The following is a 14876-nucleotide window of genomic DNA, read 5'->3' as shown; positions in this document are numbered from 1 at the left end:
CCGACCCCACCCATCACCTTCAGGGCCTGATCCACTCCGTCCTGTATCCCGGACAACAAAATGTCTTGACCGATGTCCGTAAGGTGCACTCCGTCTGCCCTCAACAGTGCAGAGTTATCGCCTTCCAACTGGTGGTGACGCACCACGAAACCGCATCTTTCTCTCATGAATTTTGCCATTCTCGCATTGATCTTTCTCCTTGACCGCTCTATGCCATTTGCATTTTTTGCTCCGTGCCATACCGCTCGTGGTACTATCTCTGACCACACCCATACTATATCCGGGAAGAGGTAGGTCAAACGTTCGATGTCCGTCTTCATCACTGTTAGTAGTTCGACCATACTGCGTTTCACCAAATCATTGCCACCAGCATGGATCACCACTACCAACGGCCCCGTGGCCGCCCTGGAGATGTCCACCATCTCCGGGAAAACTTGTTGCCATCTTAGCCCTCTGATGCCTCTCCAATTGACCTCAACGTTTCTGAAGCCAAGGTTCTTTCCTCCTGGTCGAATCATGGCTCTTTTTTCTGCCCAGTAAATATAAGAGTGACCAACTACCCAGACTGCCGGTCTGCAGTCGCCTGTAATAGATAAACGTGTTATTTCAGCAAATCCGGTCTTATATATCTGGCAAAGCAAGCGGACTTCCATCGACCCATTCTCTGCACTTCAGCCTCCGTTACTCCTGCCCTAGCTGCCTCAGTGGCTGCCCCGATTCGGAAGGAATGGGTCCCGTATTCCTTCGGATTCTCCCCAGCTTTCGCTAAGCCCTGCTTAAACATTGCTTGAAATTGATACTTGGTAAGCGGGGACCCGTCCGTATGGGACAGAAAAAATCTGCTTGCGTGTCTGATCAGCGCGTAGTGTTTGACTGTTTTTTAGTGGGCACACTGGGCCATCAGCTGAGTTAACCAGGACCCACGTGCCCCTCCCAGTGGGGTCGCATTTGGATTTACGCACGCGAATGCGCAGGGCGTTGCTGCATATGACTACATCCTCGTTGAGTAACCCGCCTTCAGATGCTGTTTTTGAGCGTGGTAACAATTCACCAATGCGCAGCGCGCCGAAAAAAACGATAGCGAAGGCTGCTGATATGAGGGACGCCTCGTATGGAGACTTGCATATTGAGGGGGATATTGCAATCATGTCGTGTAGTAATTTCAATGACATGGGGCGACGGCATTCCTGACTCGGTTGAAGCCTTTTCCAGCCTTTAATGGCTTGCTTAATGACAAAGAACTTCGTCACATCCACCCACCCTGCTAATTGAAAAAAGAAGGCTATCCCCGATAAATGCCGTTGTGCCGACGTGCCCGACGCCCCTTGTTCTTTGAGCCGAAGCAAAAATTCCGTCGTCACTTCGCTTCTTGCGCGGTCGCAGTTATGAACGGGCCTACCCTGGATTAGTGAACACCACTCCTCCCAAGCCTTACCATAGACCTGCCAGGTAGCCGGTGTAACGGAGGCACGGATTAGAGGCATTAGTGATTGGCTACGGTGTCCCATAGCGATGGAGGACACGGGATACCCTCTGGATGCGCCATTGGGAGATGGTCTGTGAAGGCCTGCCAATCGGAACATAAAAGAGAGTTAACAAGGTTATCGTCTATGTCCGCCGTTATATGAGCTCGGCACCAGATGTTGTGTCTCAGGCACAGAAGGGCGAGCCTGCGTAGCAGAGCCAGTAAGGGCAGCGACGCAGACGACATGTGATTTAAGCTCTTCGCCGTTATCAGATCTTTTGTTGGAAATCGAATGTTTGAGTTTTCCAGCTGATGACCCCATAACTCTACGGACAATACTATTGTGAATATTTCTAGCAGGGCTGGATCACTCCCCCAGCTTGATGTGGCCCACAGATCCGGCCAGCTGCCAGTACACCACTGGTTCTTGTAGATTGCCGCAAAGCTCTTTTTATTACGTCCTCCTACAGTGAGCCCTAGGTCTGTGCTTGACGTCTCTTTAGCCATGACGCAGGTATGGCCATTGAAGGATTGAAGGAAAGTCTTCCAGACTAGTAAGTCTGCCTTCAGGGAGCGAGTGAGCCTGATTCTATGGCCTGGTTGGGAGATGCCCTTTGTTGCTAGTGATAATCTCCGAGAGAAGGCCCTGCCGACCGGCATTACGCGGCTGGCGAATGTCAGCAGACCCAGCAAGGACTGCATCTGTTGGAGGGTGACCTTTTTCGCCTCGCAGAAACCCTCCAGCATATGCAGTGTTCTCTGAATTTTTTCTGCTGGCAGGCGAAAAACCATTGCGTTAGTGTCTATCTCGATGCCGAGGAAAGGTAAGACGTTACAGGGGCCGACTGTTTTTTCGGGTGATAGCGGGACACCGAAGCGCTGAGCTATAAATTTAAATTTTGTGAGGAGGAGGGAGCAGAGTTTAGAGTTTACGGGGCCGACGAATAAAAAATCGTCGAGGTAATGGATCAGGGAATTGCTGCCTGTTTCGTAACGAACTACCCAGTCCCGGAACGAACTGAACAGCTCAAAGTAGTGACATGAGATGGAACATCCCATTGGCAGACACATATCGTAATAATAGTGTTCGTTCACCTTGCAGCCTAGCAGGTGGAAGCAGTCGGGATGCACGGGTAATAGGCGGAACGCCGCCTCTATGTCAGATTTAGCTAGCAGGGCACCGGGCCCCGCTGCACGGACTAATTCTACTGCTTTGTCAAAGGACGCGTATGTTACCGATGCTTCCTCTGGGGGGATTCCGTCGTTAACCGATGCGCCTTTTGGGTGGGACAGATGATGGATTAGACGATACTTCCCGGGTTCCTTTTTTGGGATAATGCCTAGCGGGGATATCCTGATATTTTGGAAAGGGATTGATTCAAAGGGGCCCGCCATTCGGCCTAGGTTTACTTCATTTTGAATTTTTTGTTTCAAGATGTCGGGGAATTCGCGAGCGGATTTTAGGTTATGTGCCAGGGTTGGTGTTCTATTAGGTTTGAAGGGGATAATAAAACCGTGTGTAAAGCCGGAGTGCAATTGCCTTGCAGCTTCTTTATTAGGGTAGAGGTTTAACCAGGGGGCCATTGCGGTTACGCTCACCGGGGTTCTGCCTTGTAGGCACCCTGATTGCTGGACGGGTACACCTTGCTGCTGGGTGTCCTCCTCCACAAGCAGAGCAGTCGTGTCTGTATCTGCACGACGCGTGGAAACGGCAATTTCCCTCATTAAATTGCCAGCAGGGCCCGTTTTTTCGCACGACCACTGAGTGTTGGGCTGCGGGGTAGCTAGTGGTCGTAGATGAAAAGGGGGGCTGCTTCTGTGACAGCATCAGTCGTAACCATACGTCTGTTGCTTTAACTCCCCAGCCTAGGCTGGGTTGCAGGGCCAGCCGCCTGCGGAACTCCTCGTCATACCGCCGCCAGGCTGACCCGCCATGGGCCTTGTATGAGTTATATATCAGATCCTGATATATATAGAGCTCGGAGCAGCGTTCCGGATGCTTCTGGCCCATAATACAGCCTAAGACTGCGAAAGCCTGTAGCCAATTATTCATCGTTTGCGCTATTTTCGGTCCATTTCTGTCGTATGAACGGTCGTTTGTCCTCCTTTCTTTATCTATAGTCAGTTGGTCGGGGGATAATAAGGACCATATGTCAATATAGTCATTGTTCCAGATTTTGTCTCTTGTCTCCTGATCTATGTGCGCACCTAGGGGGCTAATTCCGCAGAAGAATGCGTCCTTGTGAAGGCTCGCTAGCTGAGGTGTCGCTTTATCTTCTGGTGTAGCGCGAGAGCGCGTCAGCTGTTGAATTAATGCCTTAATGGTTGACGCTAGCTCGTTCCCCATTGCGTTATGCCCGATATCATGTACAGTGTCGTGTGCATTGGCTTCGGAGAACTCACCGCTGTGTGATGCAGGAAGAGCGACTCCAGGTGATGGAGGGACTCCGACTCCCACTCTATTGACGGACGGAGGAGCGACTCCAGGTGATGGAGGGACTCCGGCTACCGCTGAGATGATGGCTAGAGGAGCGACTCCAGGTGATGGAGGGACTCCGGCTACCGCTGGGATGATGGCTAGAGGAGCGACTCCAGGTGGTGGAGGGACTCCGGCTCCCGCTAGGATGATGGCTGGAGGAGCGACTCCGGGTGGTGGAGGGACTCCGGCTCCCAATGGGATGATGGCTGGAGGAGCGACTCCGGGTGCTGGAGGGACTCCGGCTCCCGCTGGGATGATGGCTGGAGGAGCGACTCCGGGTGCTGGAGGGACTCCGGCTCCCGCTGGGATGATGGCTGGAGGAGCGACTCCGGGTGGTGGAGGGACTCCGGCTCCCGCTTGATTGACGGACAGATGAGCGACTCCGGGTGCTGGAGGGACTCCGGCTCCCGCTGGGATGATGGCTAGAGGAGCGACTCCGGGTGGTGGAGGGACTCCGGCTCCCGCTGGGATGATGGCTAGAGGAGCGACTCCAGGTGATGGAGGGACCCCGGCTCCCGCTGGGATGATGGCTGGAGGAGCGACTCCGGGTGGTGGAGGGACTCCTGCTTGGATGATGGTCTGGTAAATTTCGCCGGGCGCCCTGGGAGATGACCGGTCTCCCTGGCTGACAGCCATGGATGCGGCTCGTGACCGCTGGCGTCGGTCGAGAGGCCTGGCTAGTCTAGTGGGACTCTCGGATTTGTCGGACCATTGTGATGATGATGATGGGGAACGCCATCTAGAGGACTGCGATCTGTGGCGGCTCCTATGGGAGCTGCGTCTCCGGTGGTAATGTGGGGATCGCCTTCTAGAGGGATGTGGGGAATGGCGTCGGGACTTGTCGGAGGAGGTTGGGGAGGACCTGCCGCGCCTATGCCTACGCCTGCTGTGGCTATGGGTGCGCTGGGGGGCGACCGAGGGGACATTATAACGTGTGCTAATTGTTTCGCAGGGCGGGTTATGTGCAGTAACTAAGTGGTTTCCGCTGGTTAATATTGGGGTGTGCACTGAATGTGGAGAGTTAGTGGGGATTACGTGGTTACTGGTGTGCTGAGCATTGCTGGGGGGCAGGAATGGGAGTATAGGGGGCATTGTATGTCTGGTGAGGGCTGTGTGAGGGGGGGCTGTTAGTGGGGCTGTGGTGTGTGTGTCAGTGGTGATTGCTGGTGTGCTGAGCATTGCTGGGGGGCAGGAGTATGGGGGGCATTGTATGTCTGGTAAGGGCTGTGTGAGGGGGGGCTGTTAGTGGGGCTGTGGTGTGTGTGTCAGTGGTGGTTACTGGTGTGCTGAGCATTGCTGGGGGGCAGGAGTGGGAGTATAGGGGGCATTGTATGTCTGGTGAGGGCTGTGTGAGGGGGGGCTGTTAGTGGGGCTGTGGTGTGTGTGTCAGTGGTGGTTACTGGTGTGCTGAGCATTGCTGGGGGGCAGGAGTGGGAGTATAGGGGGCATTGTATGTCTGGTGAGGGCTGTGTGAGGGGGGGCTGTTAGTGGGGCTGTGGTGTGTGTGTCAGTGGTGATTGCTGGTGTGCTGAGCATTGCTGGGGGGCAGGAGTATAGGGGGCATTGTATGTCTGGTGAGGGCTGTGTGAGGGGGGGCTGTTAGTGGGGCTGTGGTGTGTGTGTCAGTGGTGGTTGCTGGTGTGCTGAGCATTGCTGGGGGGCAGGAGTGGGAGTATAGGGGGCATTGTATGTCTGGTGAGGGCTGTGTGAGGGGGGGCTGTTAGTGGGGCTGTGGTGTGTGTGTCAGTGGTGATTGCTGGTGTGCTGAGCATTGCTGGGGGGCAGGAGGGGGAGTATAGGGGGCATTGTATGTCTGGTAAGGGCTGTGTGAGGGGGGCTGTTAGTGGGGCTGTGGTGTGTGTGTCAGTGGTGATTGCTGGTGTGCTGAGCATTGCTGGGGGGCAGGAGTATAGGGGGCATTGTATGTCTGGTAGGGGCTGTGTGAGGGGGGGGCTGTTAGTGGGGCTGTGGTGTGTGTGTCAGTGGTGATTGCTGGTGTGCTGAGCATTGCTGGGGGGCAGGAGTATAGGGGGCATTGTATGTCTGGTAAGGGCTGTGTGAGGGGGGGCTGTTAGTGGGGCTGTGGTGTGTGTGTCAGTGGTGGTTACTGGTGTGCTGAGCATTGCTGGGGGGCAGGAGTGGGAGTATAGGGGGCATTGTATGTCTGGTGAGGGCTGTGTGAGGGGGGGCTGTTAGTGGGGCTGTGGTGTGTGTGTCAGTGGTGATTGCTGGTGTGCTGAGCATTGCTGGGGGGCAGGAGTGGGAGTATAGGGGGCATTGTATGTCTGGTGAGGGCTGTGTGAGGGGGGGCTGTTAGTGGGGCTGTGGTGTGTGTGTCAGTGGTGATTGCTGGTGTGCTGAGCATTGCTGGGGGGCAGGAGTATAGGGGGCATTGTATGTCTGGTGAGGGCTGTGTGAGGGGGGGCTGTTAGTGGGGCTGTGGTGTGTGTGTCAGTGGTGATTGCTGGTGTGCTGAGCATTGCTGGGGGGCAGGAGTGGGAGTATAGGGGGCATTGTATGTCTGGTAAGGGCTGTGTGAGGGGGGCTGTTAGTGGGGCTGTGGTGTGTGTGTCAGTGGTGGTTGCTGGTGTGCTGAGCATTGCTGGGGGGCAGGAGTGGGAGTATAGGGGGCATTGTATGTCTGGTAAGGGCTGTGTGAGGGGGGGCTGTTAGTGGGGCTGTGGTGTGTGTGTCAGTGGTGATTGCTGGTGTGCTGAGCATTGCTGGGGGGCAGGAGTGGGAGTATAGGGGGCATTGTATGTCTGGTAAGGGCTGTGTGAGGGGGGGCTGTTAGTGGGGCTGTGGTGTGTGTGTCAGTGGTGATTGCTGGTGTGCTGAGCATTGCTGGGGGGCAGGAGTATAGGGGGCATTGTATGTCTGGTAGGGGCTGTGTGAGGGGGGGCTGTTAGTGGGGCTGTGGTGTGTGTGTCAGTGGTGGTTGCTGGTGTGCTGAGCATTGCTGGGGGGCAGGAGGGGGAGTATAGGGGGCATTGTATGTCTGGTGAGGGCTGTGTGAGGGGGGGCTGTTAGTGGGGCTGTGGTGTGTGTGTCAGTGGTGGTTGCTGGTGTGCTGAGCATTGCTGGGGGGCAGGAGTGGGAGTATAGGGGGCATTGTATGTCTGGTAAGGGCTGTGTGAGGGGGGGCTGTTAGTGGGGCTGTGGTGTGTGTGTCAGTGGTGATTGCTGGTGTGCTGAGCATTGCTGGGGGGCAGGAGTGGGAGTATAGGGGGCATTGTATGTCTGGTGAGGGCTGTGTGAGGGGGGGCTGTTAGTGGGGCTGTGGTGTGTGTGTCAGTGGTGATTGCTGGTGTGCTGAGCATTGCTGGGGGGCAGGAGTGGGAGTATAGGGGGCATTGTATGTCTGGTGAGGGCTGTGTGAGGGGGGGCTGTTAGTGGGGCTGTGGTGTGTGTGTCTGTGGTGATTGCTGGTGTGCTGAGCATTGCTGGGGGGCAGGAGTATAGGGGGCATTGTATGTCTGGTGAGGGCTGTGTGAGGGGGGGCTGTTAGTGGGGCTGTGGTGTGTGTGTCAGTGGTGGTTGCTGGTGTGCTGAGCATTGCTGGGGGGCAGGAGTGGGAGTATAGGGGGCATTGTATGTCTGGTGAGGGCTGTGTGAGGGGGGGCTGTTAGTGGGGATGTGGTGTGTGTGTCAGTGGTGATTGCTGGTGTGCTGAGCATTGCTGGGGGGCAGGAGTATAGGGGGCATTGTATGTCTGGTGAGGGCTGTGTGAGGGGGGCTGTTAGTGGGGCTGTGGTGTGTGTGTCAGTGGTGATTGGTGCACTGTGTGTAACGTTATAGCCCTGCTGCAGGGAGCGCTGATCGGTCAGGAGAGACCGAGCAGAGGAACCCGCAGCTGTGGACATTACACTGGTGATCTCCGCTTCCTGTGTAGGCATCACACTGGAGCCTGCTGGAGGGGCGGAGCCTGTAGGAGGGGAGGTGCTCGCCTGCTGGCATTGTAACAGGGGAGTGGGCGGTGCCCGGGAATGACGCTGCATGGTGGGCGGAGCCAGGACGCTCGGCCTGGAAGAGGAGGCGGGGCTTGTCTCCTGGCTCTGGATCTCTGGAGGGGGCGGGGCGCTTGCACGTGGGGCACAGCTTGTGCTGGCCGGCGCCGGTGATGCAGGGGTTCACCGGTGACCCGGAGGCGCTGTGGGGGGCGAGAGCAGCGCTGAGAGCGTCGGTCTCCCTGGGTCGGCAGCTCCCTGGGCTTGGTTTGGGCTGAGAGCTGCGTGTGCAGGGGGCTAGTGACCGGCTGGATCCCGGGGGAGCTAGTGCTGGAGTGTGGGGCTGCGGGGGAGGCTAGCGAGCACTCGGGCTGATCTATGGGGAGGTCCGGAGGGGCTGCAATGGGGGCCAGTGAGGCTGAGGCCTGGGCATGCTGAGCTATGGGGAGGTCCGGAGGGGCTGCAGTGGACGGAGTCCCAGGGATGGATAGTATTCCCTGAGAAGCCGGAGAGGGCGCAGGGAGGGGAGCGCTGAGGCCAGAAATAAGGGCTTGTAGCCAGTGCTCAACTTCCTGTGCCGCTCTCTGCCGCAGGGCCTCCATCAGGGGGTCAGCCATGACAATAGCCTCCATGGGGTCCTCAGGAACAAAAGCTTCTAGGGGGGCAGCCAGAGGGAAAGAGGAAGTCACTGACCCCGGGCACTGAATTTAACCCTTGTAGGTGTGGCTGGACCCCCCTTTCCCTTGTCATCCCGTTGGTCAGCTGGGCATCCCAATTAGTGGCTCACCTAGGGAATGGTGGAAAGAGGGGATATGGGCACGACCCTTGCTTCCTTTAGGATTGGTCAGTTGGGCTCCACAGTCAGAGACACGTTCCTTAAGCAGTATCGTGCCTGCCAATATTTAGCTGGAGGCTGAGTCTTATGTTCCTCTTCTGGATCCACAATGGGACCTGTATTATACTGGATATATAGTGCCTTGCGAAAGTTTTCAGCCCCCTTGAATTTTTCAACCTTTTCCCACATTTCAAGCTTCAAACATAAAGATAAAATGTTAATGTTCTGGTGAAGAAGCAACAAGTGACACAATTGTGAAGATGAAGGAAATTTATTGCTTATTTTACACTTTTATAAAAAATAAATAACTGAAAATTGTGGCGTGCAATATTATTCACCCCCTGTAAGTGAATCCTTTGTAGCGCCCCCTCTTGCTGTGATTACAGCTGCAGTCTCTTGGGGGATGGGTCTATCAGTTTTGCACATGGAGAGGTGAAATTCTCGCCCATTCTTCCTTTGTAAACAGCTGGAGCTGAGTGAGGTTGGATGGAGGCGTTTGTGAACAGCAGTTTTCAGCTCTTTCCACAGATTCTCGATTGGGTTCAGGTCTGGACTGTGACTTGGCCATTCTAACACCTGGATACGGTTAGTTGTGAACCATTCCATTGTAGATTTTGCTTTGTGTTTGGGGTCATTGTCTTGTTGGAAGACAACTCTCCGTCCCAGTCTCAGGTCTTTTGCAGACTCCAACAGGTTTTCTTCAAGAATGGTCCTGTATTTGGCGCCTTCCATCTTCCCATCAATTTTAACCATCTTCCCTGTCCCTACTGAAGAAAAGCAGGCCCAAACCATGATGCTGCCTCCACCATGTCTGACAGTGGGGATGGTGTGTTCAAGGTGATGAGCTGTGTTGCTTTTATTGTTTGGCAGTGTGCCCAAATAGTGTGATTTTGGTTTCATCTGAGCAGAGCCCCTTCTTCCACATGTTTGGTGTCGGTGGCTTGTGGCAAACTTTAAACGACACTTTTTATGGATATCTTTGAGAAATGGCTTTCTCCTTGCCACTCTTCCATAAAGGCCAGATTTGTGCAGTGTAGACTGATTGTTGTGCTATGGACAGACTCTCCCACCTCAGCTGTAGATCTCTGCAGGTCATCCAGAGGGATCATGGGCCTCTCGGCTGCATCTCTGATCAGTCTTCTCCTTGTGTGAGATGATAGTTTGGATGGACGGCCGGGTCTTGGTAGATTTGCAGGGGTATGATGCTCCTTCCATGTCAATATGATCGCTTGCACAGGGCTTCTTGGGATGTTTAAAGTTGTGGAAATCTTTTTGTAACCAAATCTGGCTTTAAACTATTCCACAACAGTATCCTGGACCTGCCTGTTGTGTTCCTTGGTCTTCATGATGCTCTCTGCGCTTTACACAGAACCTGAGCCTATCACAGAGCAGGGGCATTATACGGAGACTTGATTACACACAGGGGATTATATCTATCATCATCAGTCATTTAGGACAACATTGCATCATTCACAGATCCTCAATCATCTTCTGGAGGGAGTTTCTGCACTGAATGTAAAGGGGATGAATAATATTGCACACCACAATTTTCAGTTATTTATTTTTTTTATAAAAGTATAAAATAAGCAATAAATTTCCTTCCTCTTCACAATTGTGTCACTTGTTGTTGATTCTTCCCCAGAACAATAACATTTTATCTTTATGTTTGAAGCCTGAAATGTGGGGAAAGGTTGAAAAATTCAAGGGGGCTGAATACTTTTGCAAGGCACTGTATCTGCCGGCGTTATCTCACATTCTATTATTTATATATTATTTCTTCCTGTTTACGATGACTTTACGGATTGGTTTTATAATGATGATGAATTGTGGCGATGACGTGGTACCTGCGGAGACACCGGCCGAGGCCGATACTGGGGGAAACAAGCGACTGTATCCCCGGTAACTTATATATACAGTGTGTGTGTGTGTATATACAGTATATATTAACTGATATTTTAAACATGTGTATTTAGACATGAAGTAAATCCTAATCCTCACACAGAGGCTCCAGGACTGACAATACAACATATATCACATATAACCCAGAAAACCACGTCTGATAAATGAGAACAGAAAAGCCATTGTCTCTTCTAAGAACAGAAAAGCCATTGTTTCTTTGTAAGCCCGGTTTTGCTTATTCTTCTACCGGTGGTGAAATGTGTGAAGCGGAATATATGACCGGAAGCCGCCAGCAAATAAAGCAGCTAAAATCAGGACAAGCCGCTACACCTGACAGGGCGAACAGAAAAGGTGATGACTATATATATATATATATATATATATATATATATATATATATAAGCAGGTGGCGCTCAGTGAGCAGAAGGCCGCCATCTTTACCCTAGGTAATGGTCATATTTTATTCACAGGACGTAAAGTGCCGGGCAAAAAGAGAGTACACCCAAGTCCTGTAGGAAGTCAAGTGTCTGCGACAGCGGGTGATATGGCCGCTGATATAGAGACGCCATCTACCCAGACCCTTTATCACGTGTATACCTACATAGTTCTGTGCAGTCTGTATATGTCGCACCCAGGTATATGGGGTACTCGGTCCCGGGCAGTGTATATCTTGGGGATGTCACGGTGGTGGCCGTTACCCGATTCCGTGCAATGGGCCCTTTTTGTAATGGGGATATTTACAGGGGATTGGTGAATAAAGTTATTCGTGTCGCCACTTGCGGTGTTGCGGCTAAGTGTAGGGGCCGCCGGTGCAGTGTCTCTACGGTGGTATTAGCAGCTAGTAGGGTAGTCCCGAGTAGCAGAGATCTTCACTATATCGAGTGAATCATTGCTGAATTAGCTGTGATCAGCTGTAGTAGGACTACATGTGCCAGCATGCCCGCCGATCACCCATCATACGTCCGGGGGAAGCTCCTTGTACAATGAATGATCATCGCCTCTCGAGAAAGCGTCTGACTTTGTTCTGCCCAAATAAAGTTACAGCGGTGTCCGGCAGAATCCCAGGGGCGGTAATACACATTATAGGGGATGGCGGTATTATAGGCGCACATTGAAATAATTACCAGCCCCTGTGAAAGCCACTTAGTTGGTGGATTTGCAGCAGCGACATTATGCACATTATCATCATCATCATTATTATTACGCTCATTTCTCCCTCATCTCAATAATGGTCTCTGGGAATTAGCGGACGGTTCACACCATGAAAACAAATCAGGCAAAAATGAGAAGGCAAAAGACTGACCTGGCGGAGTCTGTGCTCGGACGTCTTAGGGGGTCTGGCTGCACGCTCTTTATGGGGGGCTCGGTGCACGGGACTAATTAGGAAGTCACAGGACTGTGGGGTCACATGGGGCTGGGGCACCAGTGGAGCGTCCATCTTGCCTTCTAAAATATTAAAAGAAAATTCTAGAAGTTCCTCAAATTTTATAACAAAATAAGTTCATGACGCGAAAAAAGAAAATGCAGTGTCAGTATCTCGGTGCACTGCTAAGAGCTCACTGCAGTCCCGAGCCTTACGCATTGTAAGGATCCCACTACAGGACCTTCATAGACTCCAGGATCCCCACAACGTAGCTCCCAACCATCGAGATCCATCGTGACTGTCCCGATGTGGCGGAGCTGTCCCACTGTCCCGGGAGGTCAGGGCAATGTCCCAATGTGGTGGAACTGTCCCACTGTCCCGGGAGGTCAGGGCAATGTCCTGATGTGGTGGATCTGTCCCACTGTCCCAGGAGGTCAGGGCAATGTCCCAATGTGGTGGAGCTGTCCCACTGTCCCTGGAGGTCAGGGCAATGTCCCAATGTGGTGGAACTGTCCCACTGTCCCGGGTGGTCCGGGCAATGTCTCAATGTCCCAAGGGGTCAGGGCAATGTCCCGATGTGGCGGAGCTGTCCCACTGTCCCGGGAGGTCAGGGCAATGTCCCGATGTGGTGGAGCTGTCCCACTGTCCCGGGGGGTCAGGGCAATGTCTCGATGTCCCAAGGGGTCAGGGCAATGTCCCGATGTGGCGGAGCTGTACCACTGTCCCAGGAGGTCAGGGCAATGTCCCAATGTGGTGGAGCTGTCCCACTGTCCCGGGAGGACAGGGCAATGTCCCGATGTGGTGGAGCTGTCCCACTGTCCCGGGAGATCAGGGCAATGTCCCGATGTGGTGGAGCTGTCCCACTGTCCCGGAGGGTCAGGGCAATGTCCCGATGTGGTGGAGCTGTCCCACTGTCCCAGGAGGTCAGGGCAATGTCCCGATGTGGTGGAGCTGTCCCACTGTCCCGGAGGGTCAGGGCAAAGTCCCGATGTGGTGGAGCTGTCCCACTGTCCCGGGAGGTCAGTGTAAAGTCCCGATGTGGTGGAGCTGTCCCACTGTCCCAGGAGGTCAGGGCAATGTCCCGATGTGGTGGAGCTGTCCCACTGTCCCGGGAGGTCAAGGCAATGTCCCGATGTGGTGGAGCTGTCCCACTGTCCCGGGAGATCAGTGCAATGTCCCGATGTGGTGGAGCTGTCCCACTGTCCCGGAGGGTCAGGGCAATGTCCCGATGTGGTGGAGCTGTCCCACTGTCCCAGGAGGTCAGGGCAATGTCCCGATGTGGTGGAGCTGTCCCACTGTCCCGGAGGGTCAGGGCAAAGTCCCGATGTGGTGGAGCTGTCCCACTGTCCCGGGGGATCAGTGTAAAGTCCCGATGTGGTGGAGCTGTCCCACTGTCCCGGAGGGTCAGGGCAAAGTCCCGATGTGGTGAAGCTGTCCCACTGTCCCGGGAGGTCAGGGCAATGTCCCGATGTGGTGGAGCTGTCCCACTGTACCGGGGGGTCAGGGCAATGTCCCGATGTGGTGGATCTGTACTGGAGAAACAAAGACAAGAGGAAAAGAACAATACACAGGTGATGAAAGACAAGAGGAATGGCCATACTGCGCATAGGCAAAGGCAAAATAAAGGTTTGAGGTACGGGATAGAACTGTAGAATATAACAGTGCCTACCCAAACTGGGTCCTAATACTATGCGGCAGACGTGATGACAAAAACAAGTCACATAGGTATATATCCACGTCACATAGGTATATATCCACGTCACATATGTACATATCCACGTCACATAGGTATATATCCACGTCACATAGGTATATATCCACGTCACATAGGTACATATTGTCACGCTCCCCGGTGCCCGTGCCACGCTCCCCGGCTCCCCTGTCAGGCTCCCCTGCCACGCTCCCCGGCTCCCCTGCCACGCTCCCCGGCTCCTCTGCCACGCTTCCCCGCTCCCGGACCACGCTTCCCCGCTCCCGTGCCACGCTCCCCGGTCCCCCGCTCCTCAGCCTCCATGCTCCCTCACCTGCGTCCTCCAGGCAACCCGGTCCCCGGTCCCGGCGCCCGTCTGCTAGCCTGAGCCAGCCCGGCACTCCTGCCTCCTGTACACCGCATCCTGCTCTGGCTTCTGGCACCCGGGCCTCGTGCATGCGCATTAGGGCGCGCGCGGTCATTGACCTTTTCTTAAAGGGCCATCGTCCTCCAACAGGATATTGAAGATGCAGGTACAGGGTATATAGGGGGTTCCTTTCCAAGTGGGCGGGGCCTGTTCTTCGTGTTTTCTAAGCTAGGAGTCAGGTCTCCCTGTGTCTTGTATCATACTTACCTATCTCTCTTGTAGAGTCGCTCCTGTCTCGCCAACCGGTCCTGACGATTCCAGAACCCCGAACGGTGACTGTCCGCCATCTCGTCAGTCCCTACCATCTCTGATCCCTGGATCCGTGTGGTGACCGACCTCCTCGCTCCGCTGGTTCCGGATTCTGCCTGACATCATCTCGGCCTCCGAACCTGAGCTCCGTCACCCGGACTACCTTCAGAGACTCCGTGGTCCCAGGGACTTCTTCACTCCACTCCTCTGAACGGACTGTCCAGCTACCTGTAGTGCTCCGGCTACCGGGCACCTTGCCCTCGGTGAGGTGTTCAGCCCAGTGGATCCACCTCCTGGGTCTACCCGTCCTCCTGGTCCTACCAGTAAGAACAGGCCATGGATCCCGCTGAAGCACTAGCGGCCCAGCTGGGTGGCTTGCAGCAGGAACTTGGACGACAGCGCGAGACTCAGTCCCGCATGCTGGCCTTCATGTCCTCGGTGGATACCCGCCTGAACACGCTGCAAGCAACTGCCACGTCCCTGGCATCTCAGGCTTCAACAGCATAGTCCACGGCCGCAGTT

This window comes from Anomaloglossus baeobatrachus, chromosome 5 (assembly GCF_048569485.1).
Source record: "Anomaloglossus baeobatrachus isolate aAnoBae1 chromosome 5, aAnoBae1.hap1, whole genome shotgun sequence".
Taxonomy (NCBI): Eukaryota; Metazoa; Chordata; class Amphibia; order Anura; family Aromobatidae; genus Anomaloglossus; species Anomaloglossus baeobatrachus.
Note: the sequence above shows the minus strand (reverse complement) of the source record.